This window comes from Cebus imitator, unplaced genomic scaffold (genome assembly GCF_001604975.1).
Source record: "Cebus imitator isolate Cc_AM_T3 unplaced genomic scaffold, Cebus_imitator-1.0 Scaffold85, whole genome shotgun sequence".
Classification (NCBI taxonomy): Eukaryota; Metazoa; Chordata; class Mammalia; order Primates; family Cebidae; genus Cebus; species Cebus imitator.
In genome coordinates, this window is record NW_016107400.1 from 3,680,762 (window position 1) to 3,696,938 (window position 16,177).

At 42.4% G+C, this 16,177-nt stretch overlaps 1 protein-coding gene across 3 annotated transcripts in view; it reads left to right on the top strand.

Moving 5' to 3' along the window:
- Positions 1-9,398: 9,398 nt before the first annotated feature.
- Positions 9,399-16,177, top strand: part of LOC108308478 (acyl-coenzyme A synthetase ACSM2B, mitochondrial) — a 36,177-nt gene continuing 29,398 nt past the window's right edge. For 2 of the 3 annotated variants that reach the window (XM_017534317.2, XM_017534318.2), the window contains exon 1: positions 9,401-10,259. The gene's annotated coding sequence lies outside the window, so the exon portion shown is untranslated. Of the gene's footprint in view, positions 10,260-16,177 lie in introns of all 3 variants that reach the window. The other variant, XM_017534319.2, reaches the window with a different exon arrangement.

The window sequence follows — 16,177 nt, forward strand, 5'->3', positions numbered from 1 at the left end:
AGCTTGAGTTTTCCTTTTGGCCAAGTGATTTTGGGGGCCCAAGATATTTTCCTTTCACAGGGGAAACACCAGTATTCCCTTTTCAATGCAAGATATAGACTCTAGAGTCACACTGATGCTTGAATATCAGCTCCTGCACTTTCTATCTGTGCAGCACTGAGCATGATATTCAACCTCTTTGTACCTCATTGCTCCAGTCAATCAAATAGGGGCGATGTAACATCTACTGATTGGGTTGTTCTGAGAATCAAAAGGGTTTATATTTCTTTTTTCTTTTTTCTTTTTTTTGAGGCAGAGTTTTGCTCTTGTTGCCCAGGCTGGGGTGCAATGGCGTGATCTCGGCTCACCATAACCTCTGCCTCCCGGGTTCAAGCGATTCTCCTGCCTCAGCCTTCCAAGTAGCTGGAATCACAGACGTGGGTTGCCACGCCCAGTTAATTTTGTATTTTTAGGAGAGACAGGGTTTCTCTATGTTGGCCAGGCTGGTCTGGAACTCCTGACCTCAGGTGATCAGCACTTTGGGAGGTAATCCCAGCCTCCCAAAGTGCTGGGAGTGCTGGAATTACAGGCGTGAGCCACCATGCCCAGCCAAGAGTTTGTATTTCTAAAGTGTACAGATAAGTGCCCAGAGCTGTTAGTTATTAGTACAAGTTATTTTCTTGAAATACCTGCCCACCAGTGCTGTGGTGGAACACAGCCCCTCAGCCCTTCCTAAAAGATAAACAATTCTGCCTTTGCAAAAATCATAACTGAGGAAATTATGACAGTGAAAGAGATCAGACCTAACCGACCCCATCTTCCTTCTAATCTCTAAGCTGCCTTTGTTCATTCCTTGGCATAGGCCAAACTAGCCTTGGGAAGTAATTTAGTTTATAGTTTAAACTCTGAAACAAAATTGATAATAACGCTTTCCCCCAAAACCCCTTCTTGCCTGGGGACCAGTCTCCCTTTGTAGGACTAACACATTAGCTACAAGATTAGAAATTACACAGTTCGAGGCCAAGCAGCCTCTGGTTTCAAGAGTCTGAACCTCCCCAAATTGCTCCTGGGAATAACATTACTGTTGCAAAACCTTAGATCAGTGCTTGCGATATTTGGCATTCTGATGCAGCAGATGACACCAACGAGACCGATAACCTGGCTCAGCCGGTTTTGCAATCCCACACAGCAACAAATGTCAGCAAGATGAACTCACTTTGATCCTCTATGATTTCTTCTTCATCCTGACCAACCAGCACTCCCCACTTTCAGAGCCCTTACCCACCAAATTATCCTTAAAATCTCTGATTCCCAAATGCTTGGAGAAATTGATTTGAGTAATAACAAAACTCTGGTCTCCTGCATAGCTGGCTCTGTGTGAATTACTCTTTCGGCATGGCAATTCCCCTGTCTGGATAAATCGGCTCTGCCTAGTCAGTAGGCAATGTGAGCCCATTGGGTGGTTACAATTCCCTTCCATCAAGCCCACCTGCTGGCTTTTTCAGTAGCCTTTTGTCATATACAGGCTGGAGGTGGGTGAAGCTCCAAAGTCAAGTTGGGATTACTTCTGAGTATGTCATGTGGCACCCTCTCATTAAACTGCAGTTATCTGTTATCCTGGTCTCCCCTTGGAGCTTCAGCCAAGATTCTGAGACAACAGAGGAATTCCCATTTAACATTCTCTTTCATGGGTGTCATAGCTCATTGCTATTGCTTATTGTTTTATGTTTGTTTTGCCTGTCTTTCCTAGTAGATTGTGGACTCTTCTAAATCATGGGCTAGATCACAGTCTTGTCTGTCATCCTAATGCCCATATCGGGACCTGCTGCCTAGTAGGTATCAGTAAATAGTCATTGAATGGATGGATGAATGAATGAATGAATGAATGAAAAATACAATAATAATTGAGGAGAACAGGGAGCTGAGGAGGTGTCCAGCACAAATTACACCTGAAGACTGTTCACCTCTTTTTTCTCTTCAGATGAATGTATCTGTTTCTTTTCTTGAATGCTAAAAAATTCCTAATAGAAATCTAACAGTCTTACTTTGTAGACAGGCAGGTGACTTTCCCTCTCTAGGCCTCTTTTTCCACATCTCTATACTTTTGCACAAATCTAATTTAAAAAATTAGAGTATGTCAGATGGTGTCAGTGCTAAGGAGGAAAATAAAGTACAAGCGGTGAATAGGAGGGTGGTGCAGGATTTTAAATAGTGTTGCCAGGAAAGGATTTGTGAAGATGATGTTTGAGCAAACTGAAAGGTGAGGGAGCAAGCTGTGCAGATGTGGAGGTCAGGGAGGATACTGTCCCAGAGACAGAAGGGCAGGTTCAAAGGCCCTGAGACAGAAAAAAACACCTGGTAATCCCCACTTTACAGAAGAGAAATCTGAGGCTCAGAAAGGTGGATTCAGTTGCCCAAACTTGCCCAGCTGTTTTCAGAGCTGCTGCGGAGATGGGATTTGAATGTCAGGCCCGTCAACATCAAAACATGCATTTGTTTCTCAGTTTCCCATATTTTTCAATTCAGACACTGAGGATGCAGGTGTTGGGGCATCAGCAGAGTGGTTAAGAGTTAGGCATGATGTGAAACAGGCCTGGGTTCAAGTCTTGTGGTGCCAGTTGCCTCCTTGGGCGGCTGACTTAAACTGTCTGGGCCTCAGTTTCCACATGCTGAAATGGGGATGATAATAGATAACTGCTAGAGGTGGTTAAATGAAACACCTGCATAATTTGTGGCACACTAAATGCTGTCTCTCTCTAGATAGATAGATAGATAGATAGATAGATAGATAGATAGATAGATATTTTGAGATGGAGTTTCACCCTTGTTGCCCAGACTGGAGAGCAATGGCACGATCTTTGCTCCTTGCAACCTCTGCCTCCTGGGTTCAAGTGATTCTCCTGTTCAGCCTCATGAGTAGCTGGGATTATAGGCACCCACCACCACGCCCAGCTAATTTTTGTATTTTTAATCAACCTCTGCCTCCTGGGTTCAAGTGATTCTCCTGCTCAGCCTCATGAGTAGCTGGGATTATAGGCACCCACCACCACGCCCAGCTAATTTTTGTATTTTTAAAGTGGAGATGGGGTTTCACTACACTGGCCAGGCTGGTCTTGAATTCCTGATCTTGTGATCCACCCTCCTCAGCCTCCCAAAGTCCTGGGATTACAGGCATGAGCCACTGCGCCCAACCAATAAATGTTATTCCTACTTGCTATTACTCAGTTCGCAATCCCATTTTCAGTAGGGGACATTAAGATCTCCCACCCCAGACGACTGGTGAGTTTCCCACCTTCATGCATGTGGTTTCTGGATGAGTTGCCTCACAAAAGCTGCCATTAATCATAGAGATAGCAGTTTCTTTCCAAAGCACTAATTATGTACCTGGTATTTCTCATGTGCCTCGGCTCTTCAAACTGCAGTGAACAAATTTCGTGGAAGAGAAAAAAAGTGGAACTCCAGAGAGCTGAAACCACAGCCACTTGTCAGATGCAGCCCCCAACTCTAAAAGTGAGAAGCAGAGGCATGGTTATCTCCTGAAGCACATGGATACTTTGGAACAGGTTTTTTAGATCAAACATAAGGCTTTGCAGAAATCTAGCATTTTGCCTTGTTCTCCACCTCTAAGAGTCTTAAAGGTGCAGCATCACACTCCTCTGGCATCAGGATAAGTGAAAAGCCTCCAGGATTGTCTTACCCAGGCTTTACTGTAACCCTACCAGATAGATGCTATTTTTATCCCCATTTTGTACAGGAAGAAGCTGAGACACAGCAGGTCAGTGTGTGTGTTCATTTGGTAAGTGGTACAGCAAGGATTTTAAATAAGTCTTCTGATGGCAATTCTCAGGGATTGTTTCTTGCCCTAGGCTGCCTTCAAAACCTTGGATCCATCTAGCCAGGCCACCAAAGACTTCCTGAGACAATCAGAGGTGGAGCGTGATAAAGAAAATCTGTTTTTCCCAGGATGGTTCTGATTCCTGACTCAAAACGTCCTGCCCTCGGAAATTTTGAGCCCCCACCATGGAGTTCTGCTCCCAGAGTTTCTCCAGCAACTCCAGCACTTTTTCTATTTTCCCCAAACACTGAGTCCCCATTGTGGGTCAGATTCTAGGGACACAGAGGCACCCAGTTGATTGTGCACAGCCTCCAACAGTGACCATTTCAAATTCTTTTCTTTTAAAATGGCTCTTTGCAGAAACATGGTGTTCCCTGCCACATGTGTACCTATGCAACAATCTTGCATGTTCTTCACATGTACCCCAAAACCTAAAATGCAATAAAAACAAAAACAAAAACAAAAAAGAAGTACACTGGACTTTGAAGTCAGATCTGAGTCCTCCTGTAGCACTTACCAGCTGTGGGAGCTTAGCTAAGTTGCTTGTCCTCTCTGGCCTCAATTTATTTATCTATAAAATGGGGCTCTGGATACCTCTCCTGCATAGTTCCTGTTAAGATTACATGTGAGCACATCTATTCAACACTGAAGATATAAGCTAGCTGTTATCCTTTTAAAAAAGTCATCAGGAAAATTTTGATTTTCCACCTCACAGATTTCCCACTGGAATATGCTATCCTGAAATGTGTCTAAAGGACAAAATTTGAAAAACAGAAAGAAAGGAAAAGAAACTCAGTAAAGTCCAGCATCATGACTTGGCAGTGTCCCCAGTGGCCAGGTCCAAAGGACCATCCAGGGAGGTGTTTTCAGACCATTGTAAATAGTGTGAGTGCTATTTAGGACTTGCACACAGACACATGTACACACACACAAATACAAATACAGACACACATACATCTGCAATTTCACTGCCATGCATAGACACACATGCAAGCACACACTAATATCTAGTCACACTTCTAGCCCCCCCACACTCACACACATGAATACACACACTTAACACTTACAGTGCCAAACTCACAGATACATAGACGTACACTAAACCACAGAGCTACATACACACGACAGTCACAAACATAATCACATACACATTTGCACACATATATTCACACACATCCACATCTACCAACACACATGCATGCAAGTATACTTAAACACCTGTACACCTGCTCACATAGCACTACACACACTTGCACACAAATGCACATACACAGTCTCACACACGCCCATGTACTGACACACTCATAGACACACGTGCACAAACACGTGCACAATCTCACACACATCTTCACACACAGAACCACACACACACATAACAGCTATACATACATCCCACACAGTCACATGTGCACACATAAAAACATACATACACGCACTTAGGCTATCTCAATACACAGCTACACACTTCACACAGGCACACACATTGTTATAACAACATGTTTTCTTTTCTTTACAGCCCTTATTTATTCACTCAGCTATTTACTGAGTACTTACTGTGTGCTAGCTACTGTTAAAAGTCCTTGAGCTAACTCATTGAACAAAATGGGCAAAAGAAAAAAAAATCTGTCTTCATGAAGCTTAAATTCTAATGGAAGGAGAGAGAGGCAAAAATAGTAAGTAGATAGCTTAGCAGGAAGTGAGTATTAGGGAAAATAGTGCCTAGTAATGAGGAGGAGGAGGAGGAAAAACCAACTTGGAGGTGGGTTGCCATTTTAAGAAGGCAGTCAAGGTAAGCTTCATTTAGAATCTGACAAAAATATTTAGCAAAGAAATAAAGCAGGAAGGGGAGTTATACATGCAGATATCTGTGAAAAATCAGTCTCAGAAGAGGAAACAGCAAGTGCAGATACTCTAAGGCAGAGGTGCGCCTTCAAGGAACAGGAAGAAAGCCAGCGTATCTGATGTGCAGTGAATAAGAGGTAAAGGAACAGGACATCAAACCAGAGATGAAAAGAGTGTGTGAAGATCATACAGGACCTTGAATAATGAAGTAAAAACTCTGATGTTAGTTTTGCAGGACACTGAGATTCACTGGTGGGTTCTGAGCAGAGGTGTGACATGATCTGACCTCTGACTTACCCTTCACAGTATTTAAAATGAACGTAATCATTTTACATGTTATCCTCTGTCTCATTTCCGAACAGGAATGAATCTGGCATGGTCACCTCTGTGTCTACCTGAGAGTAGCACTCAGTCAATATTTGTTGACTAACTGATAAGGACAGACATTTCTGAGAAGAAAAGTGTTCTGGGGTGCTCCAGTTTGGATGTTTGCTCCCAACAAACCTCATGTTGAAATTTGAGGTGGAGCCTAACAGGTGTTTGAATCATGAGGAAGGATCCCTCATGAATACATGAATGACTTCTCATGGGAGTGAGTGAGTCCAATCCTATTATTTCCCACAAGAGCTGGTTGTTGCAAAGAGCCTGACAATTCCCCACTGTCTCTCTTGCTTCGTCTCTCACCATGTCATCCATGCACACACCAGCTCTCTTTCACCTCTTACCATAAATAGAAGCATCCTGAGGCCCTTGCCAGATGCAGATGATCAATCTTGAAATTTCTAGCCATCAGAATCATGGGCCTCATAAACATTTTGGAAATAAATTACCCAGCCTCAGATATTTCTTTCTTTCTTTCTTTCTTTCTTTTGAGATAGAGTCTCGCTCCATCGCCAGGCACTGGGCTGGAGTGCAGTGGCGCAATCTTGGCTCACTGCAACCTCCACTTCCTGGATTCAGGCAATTCTCCTGCCTCAGCCTCCCGAGTAGCTGGGACTACAGGGGTGCACCACCACGCCCGACTAATTTTTGTATTTTTAGTAGAGACAGGGTTTCACCATGTTGGCCAGGATGGTCTTGATCTCTCGACCTCATGATCCACCCGCCTCGGCCTCCTAGAGTGCTGATATTACAGGCGTGAGCCACCGTGCCTGGCCTCAGATATTTCTTTATAGCAACAAAAAATGGACTAAAACAGAAAACTGGTGCCAGGGAGTAGGGTGTCCTGTAAAGATATCTGAAAATGTGGAAGCAGCTTTGGAACTGAACAATGAAAAGGGGTTGGAAGAATTTGGAGGGCTCAGAAGAAGACAAAGAGTTGAGGGAAAGTTTGGAATGTCTTAGAGATTGGCTAAATGATTGTGATCCAAAATGCTGTCAACCTAAAATAATCAGAAGACTCAGTATCTAGTTAAAATAACTCATTCAAGCACAGAGTATGAGTGCAGTCATCCAAGGAGCACAGCTATTCCTATGAATGTTGAGCAGTGCTCTTGGTGGAGGGGAAAATGAGGATTGCTTGTACTGGCAAAATGAAGTTGCTGAACAAAATTACAACACTTTGATTTGATTGGTGGCCAGGCGTAATGGCTCACGCCTGTAATCCTAGCACTTTGGTAAGCTGAGGCAGGCAGATTGCCTGAGCTCAGGAGTTCGAGACCAGCCTGGGCAACATGGTGAAACACTGTTTTGACTAAAAAAATACAAAACATTAGCTGGGCATGGCAGCGTACACCTGTAGTCCCAGCTACTTGGGAGGCTGAGGCAAGAAAATTGCTTGAACCTGACAGGCAGAGGTTGCAGTGAGCTGAGATCATGTCACTGCCCTCCAGCCTGGGCGACAAAGCGAAACTCTGTCTCTGAGAAAAGAAAAAAAAAGTTTTGATTGGCTACTTTTGATTACACTCTAAGAGGAGAGTTTAATATCCTGTTAAAAGGAGACAGTCACAAAGGCACAAAGGTCTCTATCTTCACACTGTTTAGCTCAGGTTTAATTAAAGACAAGTCTAGTTAATGTAAAACATCTCAAGACAAAGGTCAGAAAGCAAGAGTCATGCACCAGAGTCGGGGGAACTTGTGTTACGTAAGTCAACTTGCAAGGCCTAAATTTTCCCTTTTGTATGATAAATCTGGAAGGTCCTAAATTTTATTCTAGTTTATTTATTTAGTTATGTATATATGTATTATGTATTTATTTGTTTGGTTATTTAATTGAGATGGGGTTTCCTTCTTGTTGCACAGGCTGGAGTGCAATGGTGCAATCTCGGCTCACTGCAACCTCCACCTCCCGGGTTCAAGTGATTCTCCTGCCTCAGCCTCCCAGGTAGCTGGAATTACAGGCATGCACCATCATGCCTGGCTAATTTTTTGTATTTTTAGTAAAGATGAAGTTTCTCCATGTTGGTCAGGCTAGTCTCAAACTCCCAACCTCAGGTTATCTGCCTGCCTCAACCTCCCAAAGTGCTGGGATTATAGGCATGAGCCACTGCCCCGGCCCTAAATTTTATTTTTTTTACAATGCTGAGAGAAATATAGACAGTACAGGCCATGATGGAAAGTCATAGAAATGGGAACTGGAGCAAAGTTCATCTATGCTACTCTGTAGCAAAGAGCTCAGGTGCATTGTGCTCATGCCCTAAGGCTTTGTGGAAAGCTGAACTAAGAGTGATGACTTATGATGTATGGTGGAAGAGATATCTAAGCAGCAAAGTGTTCAAGAAGTGTTCATGGTTGCTTTTAACAGCTTATGCTAAATCTTGACAGCAAAGGAATGACCTAAAGTCTGCATTTATAATTAAAGGGGAAGAAGATCATTAAAATTTGGAAAATTCTTCGACATAGTGGTAGAGAAGTAAAGAGAATCTTCAGGAGAGGAGTCCAAGGATGTGTCAGAACAAAATATGCTAAAGCATGACTAAAAGGTGGCCTGGTGCTAATAAGATAATAGAAAGAAAGTTCCAAAGGTATGTTAGAAACCTTTGATGTTGCTCCTCCCATCACAGGCCCAGAGACCAAAAAAGACAGAATGGTTTTATTCTACTGCTTCCTTGCACCACCTCAGGATGCTGCTCCCTGAATCCAGGCTGCTCCAGACTAACCGTGGCTCAAATTACCCCCAAGCACTGCTCAAGCAACTGCTCTAGAGAATGCAAGCCATAAACTTTGGCAGTGTCGACATGGTTTTCATTCTGCAGGCACCCAGAATGTAGGAGCCATAGCTGCTTGGTGGCTTCCCTAACTTTCAGAGGATGTATTGGAAAGTCTGGATGCACAGGCACAAAATATGGGGCTAGATCCTGCCTCATGAAGCCATGGAAGTGGGGCCACCTTCAAGACACAGAACTGTAGAATCACCAATTTGCAACTCTAGCCTGAGAGAGCTGAAGCATGGGCTGAGACCAGCTTTAAGGCAATATTAGCCAGGCATGGTGTCTCATACCTGTAATCTTTGGGAGGCCAAGATGAGAGGATCACTTAAGTTCAGGAGTTTGAGACCAGCCTGAACAACAATAGTGAGACCCAGTCTCTACAAAACATTAAAAAATTAGCTGGGCATAATGGCATGTGCCTGTAATCCCAGATGCTCAGGAAGCTGAGGTGGGATGGTTGCTTGAGCCTGATAGTTGGAGGCTGCAAAATGCTGTGATCACACTACTGCACTCCAGCCTAGGCAACAGAGAGACCCTGTTTCAAAATAAAACAAATATAAAGAGACATAAAGAGTTGTTTTTCCCTGTTGAGTTTTGGACTTAGCACAGTGTTGGGTTGGAACAGGGAAGAGAATGCATCAGACTCTGAACATAGCCTGAAGGTGGATCTGATGGCTTTTTCACATCCATGTATGAAAGAAAAGAGTGAGGGAAGTCTCCAAGATTTGATGTTGGAAGAACTTGAAGAATAGGAGTGTCATTTGCTGAGATGGATAAAACCACACCTGGAATGGGGGAGGACAGGGAAGGATAAGATCAACAAAGTATGCTTGAACAAAGTATGTTTGAGATCCCTGTTAAACATCCAGGTGAAGTCAAGTAGATGAGAGTGGATGAAACAGTCGAGGACACAGGAGAGAAATCCAGGCTGGAGACACACATGTGGGGGCCATTGGCAAGCCACATGGTATCCAAGCTATGACAGTTGTTGAGATAATGTACAGAGTGAACGTGGCTAAAGATGAGGAGGAATAAGCAAAAGAGATGGAAAACCAGGCAAAAGTGATATGATGGGACCAAGCAAAGCAAAGAATTAAAAGAGCATTCATCAAGCCTATGTGAGCTCCATTTCTCTCTGTTTGGCTGAAGCAATAATTTTCTGTCATTCCTGGGCATAAACCTGCCTCAGGCCCCTTGGACTGAAAGTGCAAATCAAGTTGGCCTCAAATGCTCTAATGTTGTAAAGTTTATAAACTTGGCTAGGAGGATGTTACCCTTTGTAAGCCACCAAAGTTACCCTATGTCAATAATTAGCTGATTCTGATTGGGGATTCTGAAGCTGTCTGTCTGAGTTATATGCTCTCTTCCAAGGCTGTAGGAATTCTGGAGCTGCTGGCTGGAGAGGAGGGTGGATCAAGCTCTCCCTAGAAAGACATCCTGAGAGAAATTTGTAGGTAAGGACTGTTTCAAGGAATGGGCTGATGGGTCATAATCCATGATAACCTCACTAATTTTTCAGTCACGGCTAGTGAGAAGAGCAAAAATCCCCATAGAAAAGCAGAAATTCCTAGGGGCCGTGAAAGAGTGTAGCTGTCAAGTCTTAGTGAGGAGGCAACACTAGGCAGAGGAAAAGGCACCTTTATCACAGTAATAGGGAGGGATGTGGGCAGCTAGAAGAAGGTGGTCACAGGGGGCTGGGAGTTCAGTGGTGGTCAGAGAAGGATGCATCTTAGAGGTGAGGCCAGAAGAATGAGGAAGAGCCTATTATGGAAAAAGAGAGTGACCAGCAGGTACAAAAGCCATGTGTAGTTCTGCTCAGGAGTTGGTATGGAAATCTTTAATTCTTATTCTATTCTATAAAAAAGTAGGAGACAGAAGTATCAGATACACTGATGGTTAATACTGAGTGTCAATTTGATTAAATTGAAGGATACAAAGTATTGATTGAATTGAAGGATACAAAGTATTGATCCTCGGTGTGTTTCTGTGAGAGTGTTGCCAAAAGTGATTAGCATTTGAGTCAGTGGACTGGGAAAGGCAGACCCACCCTTAATCTGGGTGGGCACCATCTAATCAGCTGCCAGCAAGGCTAGAATATAAGCAGGTAGAAAAATGTGAAGAAAGACTGGCATAGTCTTCCAGCCTATATCTTTCTCCCATGCTGGATGCTTCCTGTCCTAAAACATTGGACTCCAAGTTCTTCCATTTTGGAAGTCAGACTGGCTCTCCTTGCTCCTTAGCCTGCAGATAGCCTATTGTGGGACCTTGTGGGACTTTGCAATTGTGTGAGTTAATATTTAATAAACTCATATATATATATATATGAGTTTATATATATATTATATAGATATATTATACAAGGTATCTGTATTATTTGGGGTTCCTTAGAGGAACAGAACTAATGGAATATATATATATATATGAAATATATTTCATATATATATATGAAATATATTTCATATATATATATGAAATATATTTCATATATATATTCCATATATATATTCTTATATATATAGAATATATATAATATACATATATAAGAATATATATGAAATATTTTTCATATATATGGAATATATATGTGTGTATATATATGGAATATATATGTGTGTGTGTGTGTATATATATATATATATATATATAATATACGCACATATATATTCCATTAGTTCTGTTCCTCTAGGGAACCCTGAATAATACAGATACCTTGAGCATTTTGGCTGTTACTTCCTAGTTAAATAAATAAATAAATAAAATAAAATACAGCATTGGAAATCCAGCCCATTTGCTTGAATACTGGCTGGATTCTTTAAATCAAAAGTCATTAAAGATTATTAGAAAGTCAAGATGGCAGCTAGGAGGCAAAAGTAGCTGGCAGCCTCAGCTTGGATGGACAGAGCAGCATGTGGAGACTCACACTGTGAACGTTTGCTCCAGAACTACTGCAGGAGTATACCAGGAAAATAAAATAAAATAAGTATAAAAAGATAATAAAAAGATTCTGAGAGAATCCACAGACCCTTTGAAGGAAGTGGATTGTTTGCAGGACTTGGGAGACAGCCCAAATACTGTGAGTGCCCAAGCTGTGACAGTGGGAAAGGGGAATTGCCTGCCCCTAAACACACACCCTCACTGGGAAACCTGAAGGTCTAGGTCACAGGAGAAGGATTTGACCTTAGGTGGAGCTGAGTCAATTTAGAGAGCTGAGTGAAATACAGGGGTGAAGGAAGCAGTGGGAAAAGTCCTATGGGCTCTTTGGGTCCCAAGAAAAGCTAGTTTTGACTTGTTTCACAGGGGGCCTTGAGGAGGGTTATTAGAGGAACTGAGAAAAGACCACAGGAGAAGGAAACCTCCAGCTAAACTTTGTAACCATTCCAAACAAACACTGTCTTCTGGCCAGAAGTCAGGGGAGGGCATGAATCCAGTATGCAGACTCGACAGGCAGGGAGGAAAGCATGAAAGTCTTGGTTGCCCTCTCAGCTAGGAGGCTAGTAGCGTGGAACAAGTTCACAGCCCTACTCACCTCCTGCCTGGAAACAAACTCTGTGCTGTTGGATGGGGTCACTGTGGGAGTGAGCCTGATCTTTTGGGTTGCATGGGAGCTGGGTGAGGCCTGTACTTCTAGCTTTCCCCACACCCCTGACAACCTGCATGACACAGCAGAGGCAGCCATAATACTCCTGGGAACGTAATTCCATTGACCTGATAGCCACATCCCCATCCCCCACAGCAGCCACAGCAAGCCGCACTCAAGAAAAGTCTGATCTCAGACATGCCTTACTCTGCCCCTACCTAATGGTCCTTCCCTGCCCTCCCTGGTAGCTGAAAACAAATGGCATATTCTCTTGAAAGTTCTAGGGCCCCACCCCTCACCTTATTCTCCCTATACTAACACACCTGATGCTCTCTTGAAGGCACCCCCTCCTGGCAGGAAATCAACCAGCACAAAAACACTGCATTAAACAACCCAAACTAAAGACCCCCACAAAGTCTGTTGGAAATGGCTTTATAACATTGGGAAAAATCCATACCAAGACAATGGATCACTCAGCAAGGCTAGCTTTACTTCCTGCAGGAAGGGTGCAACTTGGTGGTAGTCTTGCCATGAGAGCACACCTGAACAAGGGAGACACGGACATTTACAACTTTCACAACCTGACACAGTCACCCTACTGCTGTGTCCAGTTTTCATTGGCCGGAACAGGACCTCACATTCTATGCTTGACCCAATTGGCTAAAAACTTGGACATTTTCTAAAGAAGTAAAGGCAGTGGAGAACTAAGGAAAAGAGGAAGTAACTTGAGGAATGCATAGAGAAGTGATAACATTTTCAAATAAGGAAGGGGAATAATCTTTGACCTAAGACTTGCCTGAGCTTGTCCAGGCCCATCAGGGCAAACATCTAGGTTAAAGTGTAAGAACTAAAAACACGGGATGCACTTATTTCTTTATTATGACTAATGGCTACTTTAAAATTATTAGCAAAAGCTTTAAAGTGAATTAACCTTTGAAGAAACTATCATTTGAACGAATGAACTAAGAGGAAAGCTTTGAAGGGGAAACTATCATTTATTTTTATTTCCTGCAAAGTCCATTTTACTGCCACCTCTAGCAGAGCAGGTGCTGGTATCCACAGCTGAGAGACCTGCAGACAACCCCCAAGACCAGCCTGGAGCCTGATACCCCAGGCTGGGTCGCTAGATCCAGAAGAGAAATAACAATCACAACAGTTTGGCTCTCAGGAAGCCATGTCCCTAGGAAAAGGGGAAGAATACTACATCAAAGAAACATCCTGTGGGACAAAAGCATCTGAACAGTACCCTTGAGCCCAGATCTTCCCTCTGACAGCCTACCCAAATAAGAAGGAACCAGAAAAATAATTCTGGCAATATGATAAAACAAGGTTCTTTAACAACCCCCAAAAATCACACTAGCTCACCAGCAATGGATCCAAACCAAGAATAAACCCCTGATTTACCTGAAGAAAGTATTCAGAAGGGCAAGTATTAAGCTAATCAAAGAGGCACAAGAAAAGATGAAGTCCAATTTAAGGAAACCAAAACAATGATACAAGATTTGATGGGAGAAGTCTTCAGTGAAATAGCATAAATAAAAAACAATCACAACTTTAGAAAATAAAGGATACACATAGAGAAAAATGCACTGAAAAGTCTCAGTAATGAAATTGAACAAGCAGAAGAAAGAACTTCAGAGCTCAAAGACAAGATTTTTGAGTTAACTGAATCCAACAAAGACAAAGAAAAAAAGAATTTTAAAAATGAACAAAATCTCCAAGAAGTTTAGGGTTTTGTTAAATGACCAAAGCTAAGAAGAATTGACATCCTTGGGAAAGAAGAAAAATCTAAAAATTTGGAAAATATATTTAAGGGAATAATCGAGGAAAACTTTCCTAGCCTTGCCAGAGACTTAGACATACACATACAAGAAGTTTAAAGAACACCTGGGAAATTCATTGCAAAAAGATCATTGCCTAGGCACATTGTCATCACGTTATCTAAAGTCAAGATGAAGGGAAGAATCTTAAGAGCTGTGAGGCAAAAGCAACAGGTAAACTATAAAGAAAAACCTATCAGATTAATGGCAAATTTGTCAGCAGAAATCCTACAAGTTAGAAGGGATTGGGGCCCTACCTTCACCCTCCTTAAAAAAAAATTAGCCAAGAATTTTGTAGTCAGCAAAACTAAGCTTCATAAATGAAGGAAAGATATAGTCTTTTTCAGACAAATACTGAGAGAATTCACCACTACCAAGTCAGCACTACAAGAACTGCTAGGCCGGGCACGGTGGCTCACGCCTGTAATCCCAGCACTTTGGGAGGCCGAGGCGGGTGGATCACGAGGTCAAGAGATCGAGACCATCCTGGTCAACACGGTAAAAACCCGTCTCTACTAAAACTATAAAAAAATTAGCTGGGCATGGTGGCGCGTGCCTGTAATCCCAGCACTTTGGGAGGCCGAGGCGGGTGGATCACGAGGTCAAGAGATCGAGACCATCCTGGTCAACATGGTGAAACCCCGTCTCTACTAAAAATACAAAAAATTAGCTGGGCACGGTGGCGCGTGCTTGTAATCCCAGCTACTCAGGAGGCTGAGGCAGGAGAATTGCCTGAACCCAGGAGGCAGAGGTTGCGGTGAGCCGAGATCGCGCCATTGCATTCCAGCCTGGGTAACAAGAGCAAAACTCCGTCTCAAAAAAAAAAAAAAGGAACAGCTAAAAGGACTGCTAAATCTTGAAACAAATCCTGGAAACACATCAAAACAGAACCTCTTTGAAGCATAAGTCTCACATAACCTATAAAACAAAAATACAATTTAAAAAACCCCAAGGTATACAGGCAACAAATAGCACAATGAATGAAATAGTACCTCATATCTCAGTACTAACGTTGAATGTAAATGGTCCACTTAAAAGATATAGAATTACAGAATTGATAAGATTGTGCCAACCAAGTACTCCTGCCTTCAAGAGACTCATCTAATGCATAATAAAGGGGTGGAAATGGACACTGAAAGCAAGTAGGAGTATCTATATTTATATCAAACAAAACAAACTTTAAAGCAACAGCAGTTAAAAAAAGACAAAGAGGGAAATTATGTAATGATAAAAGGCCTTGTCCACAGGAAAATATCACAATCCTAAATATATATGCACCTAACACTGGAGATCCCAAATTTATAAAACAATTACTACTAGACCTAAGAAGTAATATAAACAGCAACACAATAATAGTGGGGGACTTCAATACTCCACTGACAGCACTAGACAGGTCATTAAAACATAAAGTCAACAAAGAAACAATTGATTTAAACTGTACTCTGGAACAAATAAACTTAACAGATATTTACAGAACATTCTACCCAACAGCTATGGAATATACATTCTATTCATCAGTGCATGGAACTTTCTCCAAGATAGACTATATGATAAAACACAAAACAAGTCTCAACAAATTTGAGAAAACCGGAATTATATCAAGTACTCTGTCAGACCATAGTGAAACAAAATTGGAAATCAACTCCAAAAGGAACCTTCAAAATCATGTGAATACATGGAAATTAAATAACCTGTTCCTGAATCATCATTGGGTCAACAATGAAATCAAGACAGCAATTAAAAATTTTCTTGGGCCAGGCACAGTGGCTCACACCTGTAATCCCAGCCCACTGGGAGGCCGAGGTGGGCGGATGATCTGAGGTCAGGAGTTCAAGACCAGCCTGGCCAACATGGTGAAACCCCTACTAAAAATACAAAACATTAGTTGGGTGTGGTGGCAAGCGCCTGTAATCCCAGCTACTCAGGAGGCTGAGGCAGGAGAATCACTTGAACCCCAGGAGCAGAGGTTGCAGTG